General features: G+C 41.5%; 1 protein-coding gene across 3 annotated transcripts in view; it reads left to right on the plus strand.

The window, feature by feature from the left end:
* Window positions 1-19,576, plus strand: part of KCNH1 (potassium voltage-gated channel subfamily H member 1) — a 416,686-nt gene that overhangs the window by 263,992 nt on the left and 133,118 nt on the right. The gene's annotated exons all lie outside the window — the stretch shown is intronic.

A 19,576-nucleotide genomic window follows, 5' to 3' on the forward strand; every position in this document is an offset into this window, starting at 1 on the left:
AAAGGGGTATGGAGTTAACAATACGGTTATTTTGGTAAAGAGCTTTCTGTGCGGGTAACAGCTGGTGCAAAGACCATGAGGCAGAAGAGTGTCTTCAGGAAATAGCAAGGATGCCAGGGTGGGAGAATGAGGCTGGGGAGATGGGAGGGGGGCAGATAGAAGGTCACCATGAGGACTTCGGCTTTCATTCTGATAAAATGAAGAGTTGTAAAGACTGACTTCGATTTTAAGAGGTCAGCCTGGCCGCTCTATTGAGAATAGACTTTGGGGGGTGAAACTAATGGCCACATGATAAGGCAGCCAGCTGGGCAGCCACACAGGGTACTAACCTGTAAAGGGCACTAAAATAGCACTATGATAAGAAAAAGATTGTTCCTACCAGAGCTCACCTCAGGGAAGGTACAGTACATATCAATGAAATTTAATCAAGGACATGAGTAGTTGGGTAACAAAGGTATCCACTGAATGCTCTCTGAGGTCTGTGGGTCTAGTGAACTGTAGGCTTTTTGTTTTGCTGAGTGGGGCACTACAGTATAGGGCCAGAGGTATGTTATCAGAACCATAGAAGAGAGGCTTCGGTCCACCTTGAGCTCACACCTCCCTAGACTGGGGTTCTTATTGATCAGAGCATCCAGAGAGCCGAGTTGCAGTCCCACCGCCCTAAGGGGAAATGCAGGGCTGGATCTTCAATGACCTTGAACGCCCTTCAGAAAATACCTAGTTACATAACCCATACACACTTTCATGATGGCCTTCTTTTCCCATCTCCAGACCCCGTAGGAGGAGAACCTATTCCTTCCTCCTGGGAGCAGTTTTATTCCACTCTTCAGTAATAAAGATTCATTGTTACTCAGAAAACATTGTAAATCATTTCTAAAAGCCTCTGCTCTTGAACAATGGGGTTTAGCTGAGGATGGGTCAGCGGATTAGCTGCTGCTGTCATAAAGATCTGGCCCCTACCTGGGAGTAGAGCCCTGGGGGTCATTGACATGGATGAGTAGTTCCCAGAACCACAGTTCAGAAAGGACAGTCTAGTCACCAACAGCCTGCTCTAATTCAGCACACTTTCGTTGAGTGCCTGAACCATGACTTGTGTCCTTGATGGAATCACTTCTGGCTCTATCATCTGTCCCCTGAGAATAGCACTGTTGTCAATCCCACCTAGATTAGATCAATTAGCAAGGAAGAAGCAAGCTCATATATGCATGCTATTCATTCGAAGTGTGCATATAGGCATTTGGTATGAAGAACTGCTATTTCACTTGTAACTTTGTTTAGTTATGATTATGGAGTGACAGAAGTACAAGTGTAACAGGAATTTTCTATATTAATCACCTCTGTATACATGTCAAATTAAAAATGTGCACAGTGTCTGTAATTCTTTCCTTTTTCTTGGTGTTTGTTCTGAATACGTTCACTGAAATATACATTTATGTCTGAATCAAATTTAAAAATTGGGGCTTGTATTTTATTCATCTTTTTAAAATTTAACTTTTCTAAATTTAACTTATTACATTTTGACACAAGTATTAATCTGAGATAGATTGGATATTTGAAAAAATTAAAAATGAATTCTTTACCAGAGATAGCTTGAGAAGCACTGAACTAGAAAACTAAGAAGAGGGCATATGGTACTATTTTTATTTCTTACCTGTGGAGACTCTCCAGACCCATCATCAGCTGTGCTCCGAGCTGTTTTCTACTTACAACAATGGGTTTATGGGACGCCATCTACCCCCATTCTCCTGTCCTCACACCCACGACTGCACAAGGTGGTTCCCTATGGAGTTAGTAATGCTGCCCACAGAGAAGGAAGTGAAAATAATAAAGATAGAACCTCACATCGGCCCAACTCATTTGAGACAATAAAGCCAGCTATAAAAGAGTCAATCGAAAAGGTCAAACAATGTAGGGGGCATGGCATCTTACCCCTCATGGGAAGGAGAACTTTAAGGTTATTTTTCCTTTTCCTTCTTTCTAAAGGGAGCACGGCTATCAAAATAAGAAAGCTGACAACCTCCAGTGCAGCTTTCAGGATTTCAGTTGAGAATATCTATGAAGTATTTTCCTTCTCACCATGAAATTATCTGCTAAAGCAATTCTGCAGTCACTCTGAATACATACAAAGTAAAATGACTTACACTCTGAGAGTTACATTTCCAACTGACGACGTGCAGAAAGCAGCTTTGCAAAATGTACCTTTGTGTGCAGAGCCCAGTGAGCAATTAACTAGCCCTCTTGACCAAGCTGTGTAGGCACAGAGCCTGGGCAGCACCTTTGCCAAGTCTGCCCCAGGCCTGCCGAGGTGGCACGTGGCGACTCAAAGTCTAGTGGGAAACATATTCACCATCAAAGAGCTAGTTTCTTAAACCAGGGTAGAATATAAATTTACTTTTTTCAATCACAAAATTCAATTCTAACCTTTTAAAAACAGCAGCTGGCAAAATCCTTCATGAATATGCATTCTCTCCTTAACTTGTAATTTTGTCATGCAACAAACATTAACAAATACTGCTACATTTCAAGGCTCTAGGTGGAGAACCGGGAAGATCAAAGATGAAAGTCTCTAAGGTAAAGGAGCATTTGCCATGTAGTAAACAAGTAATTATTTTAATACCTTATTTATACATTACAGCCTACATTTGAACATCACAACTGCCCTCATCCCAATGAAATAGGCAAGAATGAGTTATGCCATTTTGCCAAAGAGGAACTGGAGATAGGATGTATTAAATCATCTTCTTATGATCATACCACAAACAGCAGATCCAGAACATAGTGCTGGCTAAGAGCATGGCTTTGCGGTCAGTGGGATCTGGGTTCACAAGCCAGTCATCACCTTAGCTGGTTATTTTGGATATGTTAGCCCATTTGTACTTCTGCCTTCGTTTTTTTTTAAATTTTATTTATTTATCTATCTATCTATCTATTTATTTATTTATTTATTGGCTGCGCAGCATGTGGGATCTTAGTTCCCTGACCAGGGATCGAACCCACTCTCTGCATTGGAAGTGCTGAGTTTTAACCACTGGACCGCCAGGGAAGTCCACTTCTGCCTTCTTATCTATGAAATGGAGATAACATCTGCCTCATAGGCTATTGTAGGATTAATTGAGAAAATGTTTGTGAAGATGGGAGGAACTCAGTAAGTGATGGTAGGTGTCATTATTTCATCAAGAATCCTTTATTAAGCTTCCATTTACATACACTGCACTATGTGGAAGATAACCTAGACATAGGAACTCACGATATAATACAAGGAGAAACAGACAAACGATGTAACACAATAAAACAAAAGTGACAAATCAGGCACTGATAAGGACTGCCTCCTCAGTGTTTCTGTAGCAATAGCTAGATCTCAGAGCACGTATGGAATACACTGTCATTGTCAGGGTCTCAGGCACTCTACCCTCACCCTTCACCAGTAGATTATGAACTCCAGGTAAGTTTTAGTATTTTCCTAAAACCTTACTTATTTACTCTATAAATACTGATAGAGATCATAGAGTCAGGGAATGAGTGCACCAAGGATACAGCCGTGGTCCTCGCCCCTGGGGACATGCCATGTAGCAGACACTCAACAAAAGCGTGCTGAATTAAGGTAGATTGTTGATGATTAGATTGTTCTTTCTGGCATTTTCCAGTTGTCTTTCTTTTATTGATTTCTAGTGTAATTCCATTGTGGTCTGAGAGCAGACACTGTATGATTTCTATTCTTTTAAGTTTGTGAAAGTGTGTTTTATGGCCGAGAACGTGGTCTGTCTTGGCGAACATTCTGTGTGAGCTTGAGAAGAATGTGTACTGTGTTGTTGTTGGATAAAGTAGTCCATAGATGTCCATTATATCCAGTTGATTGGTGGTGTTGAGTTCAGCTAGGTCCTTACTGATTTCATTCCTGCTGTATCTCTTCATTTCTGATAGAGGGATATTAACATTCCCAATTATGATAGTGGATTCGTCTGTTTCTCCTTGCAGCTCTATCAGTTTTTGCCTTGTGTAGTTTGACACTCTGTTATTAGGTGTATACACATTAAGAACTGTTATGACTTCTTGGAGAATTGACTCCTTTATTTTATTGTTATTTTATTTTATTCATTTTCAGTTTTTATCTAAAACGAGGCAAGTAGTGCTGTGTTTTCAAAATTCACTTTTGGGTCTTCATTAGTTAACTAATTATCCAAAAATAGTTAATTTTAAATTATCTTTTGATGAAAAATGAATCCATAGAATTTTTTATGCATAAATCTAGGAAAATAGATTCAAAACATTCTATCAAATTCAGAAAATATTTGGCGATAACTTTCGGCAGATGTGCTGTATCAATATCATCACCTCTTTCACTGATAACTGTTAAATTCTGGAACGTGGTGTAAATGTGGAAAGTGTTCTTTTAAGCATCTAGCTTTTGTTTTAGGTCTTCAATCTTATCTGCCATTGAAAAACATTGTTTCTCCCGTACATGAAAGTATTAAGAGCATTAAAATAGCAAGGACAGGCAAATAAACAAGTCTGGCTCTAATTCATATCTTTACAAAGTTGGGACCAAGCGGATTTCTTACCTTGTAAAACACTAAGAGTTTATTCCGCACTGCAGACATTGTTGAGAGAGCTTTTCCTCTCGATAACCATCAAACATCAACATGCAGTACTGTTGTGTATGATTAGCCACCTTCTTGATTATTCATTCAGAGTCACCGTGAATTTAACTCATTTACCTTTACGTGAATTTACGTAATTTACGTAATTTACGTAAATTACGTAAATTACGTAATGTACGTCACTAAGTACAATGTTTAGTTTAGCTGACTTATTTTTGAAGCCAGTCTTTCTCAACGAAGGCAGAAGTGCATTAATGTACATTCTGGTGTAAGTTTATTAATATGGGTACTCACTCCAGAATGTTTTCCTATCATTGCACCTGTGCTGTCAGAACATACTTGTACACAAAACTTAAACTCCAGACCACACCTGTTGACAATGTAATTTCTTTTTAGCTTTATACATTTGAAAGCTAGTTGTGTCTTTTGACAATGAGCATAAAAAAATTTTTTTAAAAAAGATTCTTTCTTCATATCACCATCGTGTTCAAATTACATCTGTACTGAAAGATGGCCATATTAGCCGTATCATTGCACAAGTCAGGTTGCAATGAAAAATACTTCACTTGCTTTATTTGGTCTATGAGTTGGTCTTCCATATCATTAGCCTGGTATGTTAATCTGTGGAGTCATTTGAAAGTGGTAGTGGAGCTACCTTCTTTACCAAAGATTCATGTTTCCAAACACCTCTGCTGCAGATTGTCGCTAATGTCTCATCAATTGCATAGGTTTTTTTGGTCTTAGCAACCCGAGGTGCTATTTTAGAAGTGCACAAAGCATTACTAAGTAAAATATTGAACATTTGCTTCTGTGGCTTTCTAATGCAATACTTTTTTATTTCAAAGAATTCTTTTTAGTTTTGAGCTTTTATTTTAGCCTTTTGTGAGTAAATTGCTGCCCAAGAAGTTTTGAAGGAATCACTAGTTAGAACATTTCTGCCAATAACACACTTTTGGGTCTAGCATGCCATTCTCCAACATGGCTACAAACCCAGCCCAAACTTAGTATATGAGGAATGATCCTTCAAAATAAAGCTAGCATGAAGTCTTTGGTCTCCATTTCTTCGGAGTCACTTCCATTGCCGTTATTTGGTTTCCTTCTACTGATGCATTCAGATAAAGTATGTCTTTTCTTGAAACGAACAAAAAAGTCATGTGTGATTTCTTGTACTGTTTGTAAATTAGAAATAAAAATGAGTAATACAGTTTGTTCTTTCTCAATTTAGCTAGTAATGTTAAGCTATAAGTTAAGCACGGTTGATTAAAAATTGAAATCATGAGAATAATAAGTTAGAAAAGTAAATCCATGCCAACATTTTCTCTCTCTTCCTTGTCTTTTGTGGCCTCTCTCATCTGACTTCTTAATCGACACTTCTCATGTGAGCTGACGAGGAGGTGGGTAGGAAGACATTTCTCTAGTAATTGTTGTTTAAAATCCGTCTGTAGCCTAATTCATGGAAAAAACAGGGAGACCAGGGTTTCATGTCTTGTGTTTTACATTTCATGTTATTTCCTAATGAGTACAGTAGTATCTAATTGTGTCCCGGAGGAATGAGATGTTTTCACCATCCCATGTGTAAGATCCATGATTATACTGATTATAGGGATATGTGGCATCAAAAAAAGGTGCTAGCTTCAGGTCAACAAATATATTTTGAACACCTACAATATGCAAGGCCCTGTGCTACATGTAGTAGGGAATACTAGAGAAAGTCAATCATAGTTTCTGTCGTCTGTGAGCTGACAAATATAGGGTGTTGGTTATCTGTTGCTGCATAACAAATTACTCAAAGCTTAGTGATTTAAAACAATAAATGATTTTTTATTTAGCTCATACATCAACAGCTGGGCAGTGGTTCACCAGGGTGTCTCATTTCTGTTAGGTTGTCAGTAGGCTCAGCTCAAACAGGGACTGGATGATCCACTTTCAAGATGGCTCACTCACATGGGCAACAAATTGGTCCCTGGAGGTAGGCTGGGAACTCGGCTGGGGCTTTGAGCCAGTGACCCAGGTTGCTTTCCAGGTAGATCTCTGCACAAGCTGCTTGAACATCCTCACAGTATGATGGCTGGGTCCCAAGTGTTAGTGTCCCAAGAGGTCAGGACAGAAATGCATGGCGCTTTTAAGACCTAGCCTCAGAAGTCACATAGCATCTCTTCTACTAGCTTTATAGGTTGTACAAAGACCTGCTTTTACAGGCAGTCACAAAGACCTGCCAGGTTAAAAGAGAAGGGAGCAGACCTATTGATGGGTAAGTGGCAGGATTATAGAAGAGCGTGTGTGATGGGACATATTGTTGTAACCATCTTTAGAAAATAACAATCTGCCATACAAGTTATTCATTCATTCATTCATTTAACAGATATTTATCAGTCACCTACTATGTGCCTGATACTGTTAAGGGCTGAGTATTCAAAGATAAATAAGACATGGTTTCTGCCCTAAAGGAACTGACAATTGTAGGAGAGGAAGAAGATAGAATTAACTATATGTAATAAAATAGAAGTACTATGCCAGAAGTTTATACAAATCACAGTGGTGGCACAGAGAAGGAGAGGTGATAAAATTTCTCAGGGAAGTTACGTTTGCGATGGCTCTAGAAAGGTGTGTAGGGCAATAGTTCTCAAAGCGTGATCTGTGTATCCATGGGGATCCCCAAGAGCTTTCCAGGGAGTTTGTGAGGTCAAAACTATGTACATAATAATACTAAGACATTGTTTGTCTGTGTTGATGTGCGGACTGATGGTACAAAAGCAATGGTGTGTGAAACACTAGCCCCTTAGCATGAGTAAAGGGAGTGCCAAATTGTATCTGTAGTCACTGTATTTTTCACTGCTGTGCACTCATTAAACAAAAAAGTTGGTTTCACTCAAGAATGCCCTTGATGAAGCAAAAATGATTAAATTTATTAAATTTCGACCCTTGAGTACATATTTTAATATCCTGTGTAACAAAATGAGAATTCTACATAAAGCACTTCTGCATACTGACATTCTTTGGCTGTTTCAAGGAAAAGATTTTGTGCAGTTGAATTTCTAACTGAAATAACTGCTGTTTTCAGTACCGTTTTTACTTGAGAGAACAACTGACAAACTAGGGTTTTTCAGACTTGAGTATTTGGCAGACATTTTCTTGAAAATCAATGAGGTGAGCCTGTCACTTCAAGGAAAACAACTGACGGTATTCGTTGCCAGTGATAAAATTAAAGCTTTCAAGCAAAAATTAGAATTGTGAAAAACTGGTATCTGCCACCATGAATTTGACGGTTTCCAAAGAATGGTTTGATGGAATTGATGTGATTAACAAATAGGATTTTTTGGTCTTTTTTAGAGAAATGTCGGTTTGGCACAAAGAAATGTGATTTTTGGAAGAGCTTTGTAACTCAGGGAACCCATATTTTCCAAATAACCAGCGCATGATGTTCAGAATCACGCATGAGAAAAAGGTCCTTTCAAAGAGTAAGAAAGACCAATGGATTAATGTAAGAGTATGATAATTTTATTGATGTGGTTTCAGACTCCACATTAAATTGTAAGAAACTCCCACTTGTTGAATTTTAGGATAGTGTCAAAGAACAATGTTCTCAGTTATCGGAAAAGGCTGTTGAAATAGTCTTCCCTCTTCCATCTACATATCTGTGTGAAACTGGATTTTCTTTATACACGTCAACCAAAACAACATATCACTTAAGATTGAGTGAAGAAGCAGGTATAAAAAGTCTGTCATCTCTGAAGCCAGACATTAAAAAGATTTGGAAAAATGTAAAGCAATAACAGTCTTCTTACTAATTTTTTAATGTTTTGGACAATATTGTTATTTTCGTCACGTATATTATCTATGTTAACATATGAGTTTATTATTTTTTCAAGTGGATAAGCAAATATTTTTAATTTCCTCAGATTTAATTTCTAACATGGTGAATAGTGATAGATGTAATTCACATAAATAAAAGCTCTTTGTTTTCCACAGTCTTTTAAGAGTGGAAAGGAGGCCTGAGACCCAAATTTGAAGCCAAAGTATAACAGGGTCACATTCACCAGAATAATGTACATGCTGGGAACAAAGGCTTGGAAGCCCGAGTGGGAGAGCTAGGCAGCTCGGAGGACTGTACATGCTCAGATGGGTGCCAGTGTGGGGCAGGAGACGAGCAGAGGTGTGAGACGGGGCTGGCTGGTGGGCAGGGGCCTGCGCAGTGATGAAGTGCTCAGGCGCTTCGAAGATGAACTGCTTCGAATCTTCTTCCACCACTTGGTTCCTGTGTGATGTGGGGCAAATTACTTAACCTCTCTTTATCTTAGTTTTCAAATATTTCAAATAGGAATAATCATAGCACTGTTCGCGACCAGGGTTCTTGGCCTCCTTAATCAATAGAGGCCAGACAAGAAATTCAGGCAAGGCTTTATTGGGGCCCCTGCTACACCAGGGAGGGGCAAGAACAAGTAACAGGTTCCCTTGCTCACTCGCACCCCAAGGAGGGGGTGAGCCAGTTCCTTATATGGGGTGAGAGTAGGGGCGGGTCCAGGGGTTGGGCCAGAGGCGTGGCTTAGGTGTTTTGCCCACTGCTTTGGTAGTGTTGAGTGCAGGGGGCTCTTCAGAATTGGCAGTTGGGTTTTTGGTCTCTTTGTATCTTTTTGTCCATAATTTGCCCCAACTGCACATACACGCAGTTATTTTTAGTCCCTTGTAGTTTCTTTGTATTTTGTTGCTCCAGGAGATGTTTGTCCAGGTGCAAGCATGGCAGCAAAGGGTTCCAGGTCCCAGGTCCCAGCCTGTCTCAGCATCTATTATCTAAGTCTGTAAGAATTTATGAAACAATCTATAAAATACTTGATGTGGTGTTTGGCACAAAGAAAGCTCTCAATAAATGTTGGCTATACTAAGGTGTTTGGACTCTATTCTCTAGTAAGGAGAGTATTGAGAGGGGTTTTAGCAAGAAAAAGACATGACTGGATTAAGATGTGCTGTAAGTGACATACGGGGAGGGTGCATGTTGTACTTTCAGCTTTCCTTGATGCAGTATGGTCCTCAGCAAAACACGTCTGAGTTCCACTGGCTATGTTTGGGGTGGAGATCTTCAACCTCACGAAGCCTCCTGGGCATCCCAGTGCAACACTTACTTTAGGAGCAATTTTACATACCACTGGGAGTCAGTTCTCTTCAGTGGAAAATTTTGCTAGCCTAGTAACTTTCAAATTTGGGTTGATTTTTTTTCTCCTTTTCTCTCAAACAGCACTTCATGTGCTTTACTAGTTACAAAATCATTTCACTCTCCTCAAGTAATTGGCTGCCTAGTGCCTCTTCTTACATTACCATAGTCTCTGAGGTGGCCAGATGTTGCCGTGAGCACAGTTTGCAGAACTGGGCTGGGCTGCGAGCAGCCCATTGGGAGAAGAGGCACTAGGGGCCAAGAAATCACTGGGTTATTATGGACAGTGAAATTCAGTTCATCAATAATGTATTGAGGGTTTACTCTGTGCCAGGTACTGAGAAGCAACAGAAGTGAAAGAATGTACCTCCCACCCCCATCTCAGAGAAGCTTGCCTGTCCTTTTAGGAAGGAGGATGAGGCATGTTTGCAAATAACTACATTGTGAGTTGTGTGTGACAAGTGCTAAAACAGGAGTAAAAGAAAAGTGTTTTGGGAACCCAGTGGAGAGCCTGTTTCAGGCTCTGGGAGGCTGGCAAAGACCTCATGGCATTTGAGCTGGGCCTTGAAAGTGGGGTCAGGTTGTAGCAGGTAGGAAAGGTCTTTCCGTGGAGAGAACAACATGACTAAAGATAAGGATGTAAAGCAGGCAGCATCGGACTTCCTGGTGATCCAGTGGTTAAGACTATGTGCTTCCAAAAAAAAAAAAAAAAAGACTATGTGCTTCCAATGCAGGGGGCGCGGGTTTGATCCCTGGTTGGGGAACTAAGATCCCAAATGCAGCATGCCCCCCCCCCCAAAAAAAGGAATATAGCAGGCAGCGTCAGCAGCATGATTTGTGGGGCTCAGTGCAAAATGGAAATGCGAGGCTCCTTGTTCAATAATCATTAAGAATTTCAAATCAGTGACAGCAGAGCATTTAACCAAGTGGGGGACCTTCTAAGGGCAGAGTCCATGTGACTGCACAGGTTGTATGTCAGTGGACTCAGTCCTCAATGCAGGGTGCACACTTGGAAGGGAAGGGTTGTCTGAAGCATAGCTGTGTGCCTGTGAGTGGTGGAAGACAAGTGTGCAAAGGCAGGTCGTGTTACTGAATGCAAGTTTTGTGAGGCCAAACCAACCAAAAGGTCAGAGTTTGGAGCAGAGAAAGGTTTATTGCAGGGCCATGCAAAGAGATGGGTGGCTCGTGCCCAAAAAACCCTGAACTCCCTGAAGGGTTTCAGCAAATCATTTTTAAAGGCAAGTCGAAGGAGGGGTGTGGTTAGTTGTTGCAGACTTATTGGTGTAGGAATCCTTTGTTCTTGCAGCTGTCTGGATAGATCAGGTCACGATGTTCCCATAAACCTCCAACAAGACAAGTGTTATTCTCTGTTCTGCAACTTTTTATCTCTACATGAATGGACTCAAAAGTCAGAGCCCTGAGAATAGGCTATCCTGTATATTTTAGGCTATAGGCAACATTGCTTTTTTTTAATTAAATGGTTTGTGTTCGAATTTATTTATTTATTTATTTATTGGTTGAGTTGGGTCTTTGTTGCGGTATGTGGGCTTCTCACTGTGGTGGGTTCTCTTTGTTGCAGAACACGGGCTCTAGGTGTGTGGGCTTCAGTAGTTGTGGCACATGGGCTCAGCAGCTGTGGCTTGTAGTCTCTAGAGCGCAGGCTCAGAAGTTGTGGCACACGGGCTTAGCTGCTCCGCGGCACATGGGATTTTCCTGGACCAGGGCTCGAACCCTTATCCTCTGCATTGGCAGGCGGATTCTTAACGACTGTGCCACTAGGGAAGTCCCTAGGCAACATTCTTAACTCAAAGCAAAAGCAATAGAATAAAGAGGTTAAAGTAAAAGAAACAGATCTAATATGGAGTCAGATTTGTTCTTCCCTATTACAGTTGCTCCACATGCTTGGACACCATGCTTAGGAGGGTGGACTGGATGGGGAACCCCTGAGTTTGGAGCTGGGATTGATATGACCAAAAGAATGCTTTGAAAAGATGGCTACTGCAGTGTAGAGGCAGGATTTGAGGTGGTTTGGGAGGAACTGAAGAGAGGACCAGGGCTTGGGAAGCCGTTGAAATGTGGACCTTTTGAAAAGGAGTGGTTCTAGAAGAAGCAGCAGGAATGGAATGGAAAAAGTGGATGCCAGACACATAGAAGAAATAGAGATGTCAGGTCATGGAATCGAGAAGGGTGAGGAAAGGAGTGTGCAGAAATGATACCCAAATGTTTAGCCTGTGTGATGGGACTGATAAGAAAAGTTGAAGGAGAGTTGGTGGGTGAGGAAGTCAGTCATTCAATCCATGTTCTTTGAACGACTGGCTAATTATCTGCAGTGGATTTAACCAAGCAGTAAGAGTTAAATGGTGGAAATAACTGAGTGTGTGTACATTCTTCTGCAAAGGGCAGTCCCTGTACCCTCAGTTTATATATATATATATATATATTTATATATATATATATATATATATTTATTTATTTATTTATTATTATTTTTTTTTTCTGTACGCGGGCCTCTCACTGCTGAGGCCTCTCCCGTTGCGGAGCACAGGCTCCGGACACACAGGCTCAGCAGCCATGGCTCACGGGCCTAGCCGCTCCGTGGCATGTGGGATCTTCCCAGACCCGGGCACGAACCCGTGTCCCCTGCATCGGCAGGCGGACTCTCAACCACTGCGCCACCAGGGAAGGCCCCCTCATTATATTTAATGAAGCTCTGAAAATGTCCATGGGTTCATAGCACACACTAGTGGCTTGGTGAGCAAGTCTTGATTAAATGCACATCCGAGTGTCTTGGCTGGGCATAAGTCTTGGGCCTGGCCCCTGCCCACTGACGCAGGCTCTTCTCTCACCACTCTCCATCCATACCTGGTGTCCCAGGGCTGAACTAGTTGCCTTTGCTTGGGAGCCTTCCTTCCCCACTCCACTGCCATACCCCTTAGCTCCCATTTATCTTTCAAAACTCTTTTCTGGGCATGCTGCACACCCTGCCCGCTTCCGCCACCACCAGTCTAGATCTCACCCTGACCACACCACGGCTCATTTGTTTGTTCATATGAGACCCGGTCTTATCAGACATTGTATCTGAGTGCTAGTGCCAGGCCCACCAGAAAAGAGATGCTTGGCAAATGTTTGTGGAATAAATGAATGAAGAGATCAAGTTGGTCCATTGGACTGAAGTGATTGTCTGAAAACCCATTCAATTTCAGTTAAGTAGTTGTACTGCTTTTAGTTCCAGAATGGGCACAAGATCTGAAATTTCTAAACAGCAGAATAACCAAATGCCAAATGAGGTTCAGTTTGATCATTCTGACAGCCCAGCCCAGATGTTGTAACCAGAGACCAGGGAGGAGCAGGGCTGTCCCAAGTGGGAGATGGGGGTGGGAGTGGTCCACGCTAGTGGTTTGTCTGTGAGAATTTTAAAGTATTAAAATACAGGGACTTCCCTGGTGGTCCAGTGGGTAAGACTCCCCGCTCCCAATGCAGGGGGCCGCGGTTTGATCCCTGGTCGGGGAGCTAGATCCCGCATGTATGCCGCGACCAAGAAGTCCGTATGCCACAATCTACTGCAACTAAGACCCGGCACAGCCAAAATAAACAAATACTTAAAAAAAATAAAAATACTAATTGAAAGTTGGAATATTCTATGATCACCGTGAGCTGGCAGTTCTAAATGTGTCAGTGATAGAACACTCCTCCCCCTCAGAGACTGATCATACTAGTCCCTTAGAGCGACCCAATGAGCCCCATTGGGGAGCAGCACAAGGTTTTGATCATTCCTCTCAGGGCAGAATACAGACTATTTGTCTGCTCTTTCTAAACCCTGGGCCCCTTCGAACTTCCCTTTTCCTCATATTGATGGCAATGTCGTAGTGACCCTCCTAGGGCAGCCCTGTCACTTCTTGGGTTCTTTGCATCCCTCCTTTCAGATTCGGGGGTGGGCATCCAGAGGGTCAGTTGGCTCAGAAGAGCCCCTCCGAGTAGAGTTGGAATCTAAGTTTTAGAAGAGAAGTGGAGGGCTGTCACAGAGCCAGGACCTCTGCTCTGTGTGTATGCCTGCAGGGGAGAGATGTCTAAGGGAGGGGAGGAGGGTCTACTGCTGATCTTCCAATTAACCTGCACACGTAGACCTCACTCAGTATGTTTCTGAAACTCCTTGCCTTGTGCTGAATTAAGTTGGAAAATATTTCAAAAGTTACAGAAGCTGTGGCAATTTGAAAACTTTTACTAGCCAACATTTTATATCAGAATTAGCAAATGGCAAGTTAATTCTGTAACAGATATTGAGACCCTGTCTTGGCAAACCAAATTACCAATGGATCACTCATAAACATGGAAACGGTTAGTGTCTTAGGCCAGCCGATGGGTGGGCTGCTCTGATCCCTCCCTTGAAACCCATGAGCGGAGAAGCATCTGCATCCTGGGATGCTGTTTCAGTTGGCCATGTCTGTGCTGAGCTCAGGGTGGGAGATAGCAAGTATAGATAAGGAGTTCCATTGCCTTCGGGATAAAAACCTGAGGACACCCTTCGTGATGTGGGTCTTGTCACACCCCAAGCTCTTCCCTTAGGATTGCCCCACCACTACCCTTGAATTCTGGGCACCAGCCATGCTGAGAGACTTGCAGTTACTCAGACAAGATTTGTTCTCTCTAATCAAGGTATAGTATGCCTTGGACATACTATTCCCTTTGCGTGGAATTTTCCATGTATCCCCACTCCCTCATTTATCAGAATAATTCAAGATGTTCTGGCATCTTCTCATGCAGAAGGCCTTTCTTTGCTCAGTTCCCCAAATGGGGTCAGCTAGATGCAGACTCTGTTTTCATGTATATATTTATGTTGCAGCTAAATAACCTCGCCTGTTCTCTAGCCCATGTTGCCCTGTCCCTGCTTTCAGCTCCTTTGCAGACGTTATTTCTGTCATCTGGAACACCTTCCCGCGTGCTTCCTTCTAACCTTGGCCTTGCCCCTCCAGCAGAATTCTCTGAGGGTTATTCTAGTTTCAAGGCTGATTGTGTTTTTCTAAGCACTGTTCTTACATTCTCTGACAGCTTCTGCCAAGTCAACTGTTCAGTGGTGATGCCGTGGTGAAAGTGAATCAGAAATCTAGAGGAATTCACCACTTGGGGCTTTTCTATTAACAACATCACTATCCACAGAACAGTAGAATTCAGTAATTTCTGATTGCTGTTTTGGGGACAAATTTATCAAGGTATGGAAATACATTATTAAGTAAGCTAAATACAAGTTGAACGTTGTTTTTTTTCCTCCCTAAACTCAACACATCCACCACTGCTAAGCTTACTTTTTATTTTCCTCCCTACCCTCAGGGTAAACTTGACTGTCTTGCAGCCCCAGCAATTCAGGGCAGAAAGCCCAGGACCCTTGGCCTGTCCTAAGTGTCACGGCAGACACTAAAGCTTGGCTGTTCCAAGCCCTGGTGAGGGCTCTGTTTTCTCCCCCTGACACTTGATGAGTCTCCTTAGCCATCTCTCTTCATGAAACATAATGACCTTGCTAATTTCAAGGCCTAAAAGTACCTTTTTCTCTACACATTATTTCTTAAACTTTCCTCTTTAAAGTGAGAAAAGAGAAAAAAATAAAGACTGTGATATTTTCCTAGTCTCTGTAAAATCTCAAGCTAGCCCCTGATTATTTCTCCTCAACTAAGAAAAAAGTCCATTTATCAACTTAGTACTAATTTCTTCAATTAACTACTCCCCCTGTTTTATTCTTTTAATCATCAGTACCCAATTAGCACTAAGTACTTCTTGGCTAAGCCTGTGTTTTATAATCTGTTTCAGAAAGACATCACACTCTTTTCCTTAAACATTTTTAAAACAGTTGAACATAACCAGACTTTCTCAAAACAAGGCATCTAGTGGTTACTCACAGACAAATTTAGAGGTTCACAGATGGGGATGAGATAATGGTGCCTATAAGAATCATGGGATGTTTTAAAACCTCTACTTGCTCACCTCTTCTTACCCCACTTTACCCCTGAGTATAACTAAATTTTAGGAAACTATAATTTTTAAAGGGCTTTTTTTGGTGATTCTCATATGGCCCCTGGTTGAGAATCATGCTTATGGTGGTTCCGGGTGGGTAGGACCCATCTGAGTATTGTTGATTTCACATATTAGTTACACTGGGGAGCACAGTGGGGAAGTCAGATGTGATAGATCTGGGATGCTTCTGGAAGACTTACATTTTGAGTTGGATCTTGAATGATAATAACATAGCAATAACTGACTTGTACTGGACACGTACTGTGCAGAGCACTTCACGTACATCATCACATTTAATCCTCACCAAAATCCTACTGTAAGGCAGATGGTGTTATCCCCTGTTTACAGATGAGGAAGACAGAGATCAGAGAGATCAAGTGCTTTGCCCAAAATTACACAGCAAGTAAGTAGCAGAGCTGGCATTTAACCCTCAGTCGTGTGACTCTAAAGCTCTACTGCTATGACGTGTCAGACTTAGTGGGAAGGAAGTAACAGAGACTCAAGGTATGTGTATTGGCAAGAGAATTATTTCGTACCTGATCAAAATCTTTGTGGAAGACAGATATCTGGGCTTATAAGAAGTCCTCAGAGTCGATTATGGACATCATCATTAGACTGGAAATTATCTTTATGTCTCTAAGAAGATGAGAAAGGCCACGTTTTTATCATCAGGAGTAGGCCTAGTGTGTTATCATCCGCTTCAAGTTTTCTTTCTAATTCTATAATCAGAATTGATAATCATGGTCATGTTTTGGAGATCAGAGGGACTTTAGATCCCATGCATCCTGTTTTTTGTCTGACTCCCTCATTTGGCAGATTTATTTATTCAAGGAAAGGCAGCAGAGTGTAGAGCAATGGTTTTCAACTGGAGGTGAATTTGCCCGCCAAGGGACATATGGAGACATTTTTCATTGCCGCAACTGGGAGGTGCTACTGGCATCAGTGAGTAGAGGCCAGAGATTCTGCTAAATATCCTGTAACACAAAAGACAGCTTCACACAGCAAAGAATTAGCTGGCCCAACATATCAATAGCGCTGAGGCTGAAAAACTGGTGTAAAGGTTCAGGGCATGGACTTTGTATTTAGACTGCATGGGTCTGAATTCAGCTTCATACTTGCTAGCTGTGTGACCTTGGCTAAGTTACTTAACCTCTCTGTGGCCCATCTGCAATTAAGGCTGATGCAGTCCTACCTCATAGGACTGTTAAGAGATTTAAATATTCAACATCAGTGAAGCATTGGAACAGTATCTGGCACAACAGACATGTGTTTAGAGAGGCATCTGGTACAGTGGTGGAGTCAGTTCCCGAACCAGCCTGCCTGGGCGTGAATCCTCCATCTGCCTCTTACCAGCTTTGCGACTTTGGGCAAGTCGCTTAAACAGTCTTGACTCAGGTTCCTTATGAGTAAAATGAAGATAATAATAGTATCTATCATTAAGATAAGTCATTTATGCAAAGTGATTAGAACAATAACTCTTACATCATAAAAACCATATAAGTACCAATTGTCATCACTGTTACTATTATTCACTTATTCATTCATTAAACAAGTATCTGGGCCTCCTGTGTCCGAAGGGGTGGAGTCACTTGCTTTACATCTAGTATTAGACAGCAGAGTCGGGATTAGGACCACTGACTCAGGAAAGGACAGCTCTGTCCAGTATGATCGTTTACGACTCTCTGCTTCTTGGCAGTAGAAAGCTGAGGGATCTATCATTCTGGGTAATTATTACTTTGGAGGCAATGTGGAGAGAGGTACCATGACCTACCGTGTCACTTAGCAACTAAATACCTCCAATTCTGCTTTTGAAAATTTAGGAGACTGACGGTGGTTCAGGGAGGAAAACCAGCAGATGCTGGAGGTATTGAGATCAGAGTAGTCAACAATGAAAAAGTGATTTTAATTTCTTTTATTATTATTGAAGGAGGTATTTCTTTAAAAGGCCCTGTCTGTGGTCATTGTGCTGGTCCAGTTTAGTTCACCGTGGTGATAGTAGTACTTTCTGAAAAGTTGTTTTTTTCATTTTGAGATGTAAAAGATAAGTCTGATATATGTATACATATAGCTGATTCACTTTGTTGTACAACAGAAACTAACACAATATTGTAAAGCAATTATACACCGATACAGATATAAAAAACAATAAAGGCCATTGAAATGACACCAGCATTTTAAAAAAATGTTTGAGCTTTGTGTGAGCTTATAGCTTTAGTAGACATAACCTTAACTGGGGTCATTTTCCAATGGTAGTTAACATGCTTGCTTAAATGGCTTTAAAAACGATGTCATTTTAGATGGCTTTGTTAATTAGATTCTTTTTGATGACTCATGTTGGAGAAATAGGGCTCTCATTGTGAAGTAAAGCAAGACCTGGGTTTGCAAACCTGCAAGCCAGCCTACCGTTAGCCAGGTATGACTGTGCCTAAGTGGTCGTCTCTTTGCGATCAAGAACTCAGCAAGCACAAAATAAGTGAAGTAGCAAATTATTTGGAGACCTTTCCAACCTGCATCTGACCTTCTTGATTCATGTGCAGAAGTAATTCCCTGTGGAAATTGCTGGGCCTTTTATCTGTGTTGCTATTAAAACACTGGTTGAAATGAGGTGGCACAGGCTGCATTGTTAATGGGTTACCGTGGGGTGGGAGCTGTTGTTTTATTCGACAGATGAGAAATAGATGAAAATGACCTTCTGTCTCCCCTGTAAGAATTTTGCTTGTTAAGTGACGGTCACCAGCACGGCAGAGTTTTAACGTGGTATAGGAATTTGTGCTATTCTTAGCAAGATATTAAATGAGAGTTTGCAGGCTTTTCTTGTTATAAAATAGGGAATGTAAGAGTGTTTTATATTCTCTGATTTCTGTGCCCAGGGCAATAGCTGTCCAACTTGAGGAGGAATGAGGGCATAGTTCTAGCAGGAAATTCAGAGCTGAGTGTAGTCTATCCATCAGTGTCCCATGCATCAAGGTATTACTGGCCTGTAGGATTGCTCTTTGATTCTCTCCTGGCTTTATTTCCATTGTTCTGTCCAGTGGAGTAAGGTTAGCTTTCTTCATAGCTCCTTTGTGCTTCCTCAGTTTGGCCCACTATCTATTTTTTTTGCCTCTGACCATCCTCCTCCCTTCGGGTAGGCCTTAAACTTAAAACTTACAGGGAAATTCTGAGGATGAGTATGATTTAAAGCAGTGCTTCTCAAACTTCAAGGTGCATCAGCATCACCTGAAGAGTTTGAAAAAAGACAAATGCCTGGGCATCATTCCCAGAGATTCTGATCCAGTAGGTCTGGGGTGGGCCTGAGAATTTGCATTTCTACCAAATGCCCATGTCCAAGACCAAACTTTGAGAAGCTCTTGTGTGATATTATGATTTATAATAAGAAATATAAATATATTTAGTCGTCCCTATTTCTGGCACAGCTAAAACCCTTGGAATTTCCTGTGATGAAACAGTAAAGGTGTCTTTTGTTGTGTTAATGCGTGACTTATGGGTCCCATCAAAGGATGGGGCCTGGTTGCCAGTGGAGCCAACCATGTGATTAGAGGCTTAGAACTTTTAGTCCCACCCCTGACCTCCTGGGAGGGGAGAAAGTCTGAAGATTGAGTGCAGTCACCAGTAGTTTAATCAATCATGCCTATGTAATGAAGCCTCCATAAAAACTCAAAAGGATGGGTTTTGAGAGCTTTCAGGTTGGTGAACCAGAATGTTTCCACATGTCACCATGCTAGACCCCAAACTCTAGAGGGGCAGAAGTCCCTTTGTTTGGAGCCTCACCCTATGTGTCTCTTCATCTGACTGTTGATTCTTGTCCCTTAATATCTTTTGTGATAAA

Source organism: Pseudorca crassidens, chromosome 2, assembly GCF_039906515.1.
Source record: "Pseudorca crassidens isolate mPseCra1 chromosome 2, mPseCra1.hap1, whole genome shotgun sequence".
NCBI classification, from domain to species: domain Eukaryota; kingdom Metazoa; phylum Chordata; class Mammalia; order Artiodactyla; family Delphinidae; genus Pseudorca; species Pseudorca crassidens.